The sequence below is a fragment of the Anabrus simplex genome, chromosome 7, assembly GCF_040414725.1.
Source record: "Anabrus simplex isolate iqAnaSimp1 chromosome 7, ASM4041472v1, whole genome shotgun sequence".
NCBI lineage: Eukaryota > Metazoa > Arthropoda > Insecta > Orthoptera > Tettigoniidae > Anabrus > Anabrus simplex.
Genome location: NC_090271.1, coordinates 341,405,082 through 341,412,244, shown reverse-complemented (window position 1 = coordinate 341,412,244; position 7,163 = coordinate 341,405,082). Strand labels below are relative to the sequence as shown.

The 7,163-nt window shown below is 42.1% G+C and overlaps 1 protein-coding gene across 1 annotated transcript in view; it reads left to right on the top strand.

Moving 5' to 3' along the window:
• Positions 1-1,094: 1,094 nt before the first annotated feature.
• LOC136877165 (uncharacterized) overlaps positions 1,095-7,163 on the top strand; it is a 753,414-nt gene continuing 747,345 nt past the window's right edge. Inside the window, exon 1 of the mRNA XM_067150977.2 lies at positions 1,095-1,357. The gene's annotated coding sequence lies outside the window, so the exon portion shown is untranslated. The remainder of the gene's footprint in view (positions 1,358-7,163) is intronic.

The following is a 7,163-nucleotide window of genomic DNA, read 5'->3' as shown; positions in this document are numbered from 1 at the left end:
AATACCTTCCAACTTCTAGGACTTTCATATCCCATCGCGCCATAAGACCTATCTGTGTCGGCGTGACGTAAAGCCACTAGCAAAAGAAGAAGAAGAAGAAGAAGAAGAAGAAGAAGAAAAAGGGCATCCGGCAGTAATTCTAGGTCTAATCACCACAAAGTGTTGACCCCAAAATTTATGTTAAAAAGGTAGGAAGAGGAGACGTGATTGAAGAAAGAACACGTGGCTGTAACATGGCTTGACGCCGATTGTCACAGATGTAGTGTACTGCAGACATTTACTAAGGAAATAATAATATTTCACATTTTAGGTCGGACTCCTTGTCTGAATGGTCAGCGTTGAGGCCTTCCGTTCAGAGGGTTCCGGGTTCGATCCCCGGCCGCGTTGGAGATTTCAATCGTGTCTGATTCATTCTTCTGGCTCGGGTATTACCTGTTTGTGTATGTACCAACATTCTCCTCTTCATATTCAGACAACACACTGCACTACCAACCACGCACGGTTGGCATCATGAAGGACATCCGGCCGTAAAACACAGCCAAATACACAGTTCGCACCCGTGCTGTGGGAAGAAGAATGCATATCTACGTCGATGCAGTAACCATATGGACATTTAATTGTCTATATGAATTCCTTTAGTCGACTTTTCCCCGAAACGTAAGGTGCTTCAAGAATAGAGTCCAGCATTCTGTAAATTGTTATATTAAGGCATCTGAATTATTTGGCGATTTATATATGAAGATGTTGGATTTAGAATGTTAAACTAGCAGTATTTCTTGTTGGGTAATTATCTTTAACTTTACTTTTTTATCACACTACTCTAAGTGATGATTGCCACTGGGATATTTCCCAGTTGCGACGTATTTGGCGCAACTTTTTACTAGAATAAATAAAGCAGTTCTCTTTCGACGCTACAAGAACCGATAGCTAGAGAACGTGTGGCACGTGTTCCAGGTGACGGGAAGGTCTTAGGTGGCAAGGTTAAATTTGTTTACGTCGCTTGCAGGGTGCATCCTGGCCGTGAGGTTGGCAGCGCTCCACGCGGCCGCTACTCCGAGCACGCTTTTAGTCAGTAGAGCAGTGATCGTGGTATCGTGTGTGTGTGTGTTGTATTAGCGCGCCCAGATTATGACTGTGATTTATCTTCCTATCGTGTTGTGGAACATTGTGTCCAAACAAGTATTAGTTATTGCGTGATAAGACACAAAAAGGTGACGTGTGGTTTGGAGAGTTGATTGCCCTCAGAGTCTGGCGACCTGTTTACATTTCGTGATCCGGTAGAAATTTGTGAATATTTCTCCTTATCTGCTGCCGTTATCGTAAATGCTCCTCTGAATGTCAACAACATAAATACAAGGTATGTTATTTAATGTCCTATGTAGAAACTATTCCTTCTGTTGCGTCATATCATTGTTTATAAATGCATTATATCCTATGGAATCAGCAATACAGTACAAGTGAAACTATTCATTTCCAGAATAGCTACATTAATTTGCGTTACCTTTCGCTCCTCGTCAGAAATTCTTTTCATTGGAGCAAACACTCTTCTGTTATTGCTTATTCATGCAGAATGCAGGTACTGTCAGGTGTAAAATGTTATTCTTTGTATAATTTATACCATGTTGCAATAACTTAGTTCAACTATACTGAACGGCGTTCATGAAAGAAAGTTCTCCAATACTGCGACCTCAATATAGTTCATTACCATGGAGTGTGGGAGCTATCAAACAAAAGTAACAACCACATGACGCAATGTTCACAACGTAAACAAGATAGCCGTGGCGAACGCATGCGATTGGGAATGGCGCCTCGTTTTAGAAACCAGCCTTCTCACGCTCTCCAAACATGCACACAGTGAAGGAAATGCTCTCTTCCTTGCGTTGGTCCTGTACCAAGTGACGTGATTTCTGAAGATGACTATATTTTCAGAAGAAATTAATCCTTAGTTGTGACATACAACTCTCCAAGGAATTTGTTATACCAATTTTTTAATATTAAATTGCCTTTATGTTGCACCGATACAGACAGGTCTTATGGCGACAACGGGATAGGAAAGGTGTAGGAGTGGGAAGGAAGTGGCCGTGGCCTTAATTAACGTACAGCCCCAGCATTTGCCTGGTGTGAAATGGGAAGCCATCTTGAGGACTGCCGACAGTGGGGTTCGAACACACTCTCCCGGATGCAAGCTCACAGTTGCGCGGGCCTAACCGCACGGCCAACTCGCCCGGTTGTTCTTATTTAAAAAATGATGGAGTCATCATACGAAAGTTACATGAACATAGGGCTCCGTAGCTGTCGAAATCAGAGTTGGTAGGGGGTAGCATCCCTTTCCCACAATTTTCTGACGTTATTAATTTAAGTAATCCATTATCCGGCTCCATGGTTAGCATGCTGGCTGTTGGTTCTACGGGTCCAGAGTTTGATTCCCGTCCGGGGTCGGCGATTGTTAACTTCATCGGCTCGGTGCTTGTCTTAGCGCCCAATACGCACAGGTACTGTACTTCTTTCTTTCTTTTTTTACGTCACACCGACACATATAGGTTTGAAGGCGGGGATGAGTGTGAAGGAAGCGACCGTGGCCTTAATTAAGGTACAGCCCCAGCATTTGACTGATGTGAGCACGGAAAACCTTCTTCAGGGCTGCCGACAGTGCGGTTCGAACCCACTATCTCCCGGATGTAAACTCAGAGCTGCGCGGGCCTAACCGCACGGCCAACTCAAGACCTGTACTAGGCCGCTCGGAGGCCACATGGCATATAAACGTAAGTCCACTGTCATTTTATTTTTGTGGCGGTGAAATAATAACTGAACCATTTTAATTGTGAATGTGTTCCGTGATCAAAATTACACAAACTATATCGAGAACAATGATAAACATTTATTGCCTCAGTCACACTGCAGTAAAAATGCTCTTCAACGGACGTCTTTCTTCTCCTGCAAAATAACTAAAATGTGACTTACGTTGGTTTAGCTCCCAGTACAGATCTGCCGACAGTGGGGTTCGAACCCACTATGTCCCGAATGCAAGCTGACAATTGCGTGACCCAAACATTACTATTGATATTATTATTATTATTATTATTATTATTATTATGCGTACATTATCATTGTGGACCATTATGCCTTTCAATGTTCAGTCTGCAAGCCTCTGTGAATTTATTAAATGTCGCCACAACCCTCTATTTGCAACTAGTGCTGTGGCCTCATTTAGTTCTATACCTCTTATCTTTAAATCGTTAGAAACCGAGTCTAACCATCGTCGTCTTGGTCTACCTCTACTTCTCTTACCCTCCATAACAGAGTCCATTATTCTCCTAAATAACCTATCCTCCTCCATTCGCCTCACATGACCCCACCACCGAAGCTGGTTTATGCGTACAGCTTCATCCATAGAGTTAATTCCTAAATGAGCCTTAACTTATCATTCCAAGTACCCTCCTGCCATTGTTCCCACCTGTTTGTACCAGCAATCATTCTTGCTACTTTCATGTCTCTTACTTCTAACTTATGAATAAGATATCCTGAGTCCACCCAGCTTTCGCTCCCGTAAAGCAAAGTTGGTCTGAAAACAGACCGATGTAAAGATAGTTTCGTCCGGGAACTGACTTCCTTCTTACAGAATACTGCTGATCGCAAGTGCGAGCTCACTGCATTAGCTTTACGACACCTTGATTCAATCTCATTTACTATATTACCATCCTGGGAGAACACACAACCTAAATACTTGAAATTATCGACCTGTTCCAGCTTTGTATCACCAATCTGACATTCAATTCTGTTGAATTTCTTACCTACTGACATCAATTTAGTCTTCGAGAGGCTAATTTTCATACCATATTCATTGCACCTATTTTCAAGTTCCAAGATATTAGACTGCAGGCTTTCGGTACAGTCTGCCATTAAGACCAAGTCGTCAGCATAGGCCAAACTGCTTATTACATTTCCACCTAACTGAATCCGTCCCTGCCATTTTATACCTTTCAGCAGATGATCCATGTAAACTACGAACAGCAAAGTTGAAAGATTACAGCCTTGTCTAACCCCTGTAAGTACCCTGAACCAAGAACTCATTCTACCATCAATACTCACTGAAGCCCAATTGTCAACATAATGCCTTTGATTGATTTTAATAATCTACCTTTAATTCCATAGTCCCCCAGTATGGCGAACATCTTTTCCCTCGGTACCCTGTCGTATGCTTTCTCTAGATCTACGAAACATAAACACAACTGCCTATTCCTCTCGTAGCATTCTTCAATTACCTGGCGCATACTGAAAATCTGATCCTGACAGCCTCTCTGTGGTCTGAAACCACACTGGTTTTCATCCAACTTCCTCTCAACGACTGATCGCACCCTCCCTTCCGAGATGCCAGTGAATACTTTGCCTGGTATACTAATCAATGAGATACCTCGATAGTTGTTGCAATCCTTCCTGTTCCCTTGCTTATAGATAGGTGCAATTACTGCTTTTGTCCAATCTGAAGGTACCTTACCAACACTCCATGCTAATTTTATTACTCTATGAAGCCATTTCATCCCTGCCTTGTCCGACTCGTTGGTTGAACGGTCAACGTACTGGCCTTCGGTTCAGAGGGTCCTGGGTTCGATTACCGGCCGGGTCGGGGATTTTAACCTTAATTGGTTAATTCCTACTGCACGGGGGCTGGGTGTATGTGTTGTCTTCATCATCATTTCATCCTCATCACGACGCGCAGGTCACCTAAGGGTGTCAAATAGAAAGACCTGCATCTGGCGAGCCGAACCCGTCCTGGGATATCCCGGCACTAAAAGCCATACGACATTTCTCATCATCCCTGCCTTCCCACTATACTTCACCATTTCGGGTCTAATTTCATCTATTCCTGCTGCCTTATGACAATGGAGTTTATTTACCATCCTTTCCACTTCCTCAAGCATAATTTCACCAACATCATTTTCTTCCTCCCCATGAGCTTGGCTGTTTGCAACACCACCTTTTACATTGAGAAGATGTTCAAAATATTCCCTCCACCTCTCCAATGATTCCCTCGGATCTATTATGAGTTCACCTGAATTACTCAAAACACTGTTCATTTCCTTTTTCCCTCCCTTCCTAAGATTCTTTATTACTGTCCAGAAAGGTTTCCCTGCTGCTTGACCTAGCCTTTCCAGGTTGTTACCAAAATCTTCCCATGACTTCTTTTTGGATTCAACAACTATTTGTTTCGCTTTGTTTCTTTCATCTACGTACAAATCCCTGTCTGCCTCGGCCCTTGTTTGGAGCCATTTCTGATAAGCCTTCTTTTTACGTTTACAGGCTGCTCTCACTTCATCATTCCACCAAGATGTTCGCCTTTTCTCATCTTTACATACAGTTGTTCCTGGGCATTCCCTTCCTGTTTCTACTACAGCATCCCTGTATGCCACCCATTCACTTTCTATATCCTGAACCTGCTCACTGTCTACTGTTCGAAACTTCTCACTAATCATATCCATGTACTTCCGTCTAATTTCCTCGTCTACCCTTATTCGTTTGCAGACAATTTCACTTTCTCTACCCTAGGCCTAGAGATACTTAGTTCACTACAGATCAGATAGTGGTCTGTATCACGTGGTGCTCCGTTAGGGTCTTGTAGGGACCACAGTGCTTCATCCTCTGTTATTCCTTCATCTCCTCCCTATGCCTCCTTTTCCTTGCCTCGGACCATTTTGAGCCTTTCTTTCCCTCCCGGCCATTTAACATCTTTTTTCTAAAAATCTCTCTCTGTTGCTTCTTCTTCCCTTATGTTGTTCCTTTCCAAACTTCTGTTGACTTCATGAATCCAGGTTGTTGCTGATTTCTTGTTCGTTATAAATGTCCAAAAACGTCAATCACCTGTTCTGCATTGCATCTCATGTTTTTTTATGTTGTCGATTTCCAGAGTTCTGTAGTTCTTAGCGGACCGAGTATTTTCCATATAATTTTTCTTTCCAGTACTTCTAATTTATTAATCTTGTAATTCAGTACTAGACATTCACTCGCGTATAGGCATTCCCGTTTGATTACTGTGTTGTATTTTGAGGTTTTTAGATAAACACCTTCTTGCAGTAAATATTCCTAGTTACATCTTTCTTCAGCAGCGGAGTTTTCGAAACCATTTTCTTTAATAGTTTCTTCCAAATATTTAAACTATTTTTTTTAGCTTCCTTATTCGACCAATTTCTGTTACGGTACCGGTATTAGAAATTCTGAGGCATTTTTTTATATTTGTCATAAATCTGTTTTTTGTACGGAAATAGTTAAACTTGTTCTGTTGGCTATTTCTTCCAAGAGATTTACTTGTATTGCCGTATTTTTCAGCCTTTCGGAAATATTTATGTTAAAGAATAAACTAAATTCATGTAGAGATGTGTAGTGGGAACGTAAGTCACTGATAAACATCAGTTGTAGAGCATTGTGTCTTAGGCAATAAATGTTCATGTTCTCGATGGCTGCAGTCGCTTAAGTGCGGCCAGTAGATAGTAGGTTCCAACCACAGCCGTCTCGATCGGATCGAGACGGCGGTGGTTCCAACCCATAGAGTTAGTAAATAATACACTAGAGGTAGCATTGGCGCCACCGTCTACGAGAGAATCATTGTAGCGAGCGGAGCAGCTGTTTGGCAAAAAGCTCACTCCGCCGTACTCATCAATGTAAATTGGGACCTTTTAAAACTATGTGGATGTAGATACGGTTTAAATTTCTTACATGTAAACATTCTCAGATACTACAGTATACTTGCGTGCTTCTCTCCAGTAAAAACGAGAGCCCTAAAAGCAAAAATACACGAGAAATGAGTGATAAAGAGGACGGTGTTCAGTTGTAGTTAAGTATTACAAAATCAATTTGCTGTTCATATCAAGTCTTCTAACAACATACGTTTAGAAGGAGGGTACGTATATTTCGCTCCCTTTTGTGTAAATGGCCAGGACTTTGCTATAATTCTGCCCAATGACCGAAAACGTCCTCTCTCGTACGAAGCGGATGAGAGAGTTTTTAGGCCTAAAAGCGTTGGCGAGATTTTGGGGTAAAGTAGACAAAATATTGTCATCGCCGGTTTAGACGCTGGTTTTCTGAGCCCAAGTTAGCAGGTTCGAGCCTAACTCAGTACGGTTATAATTGAAGATGCTCAAATATGTCAGCCTCTTGTAGATACATTTACC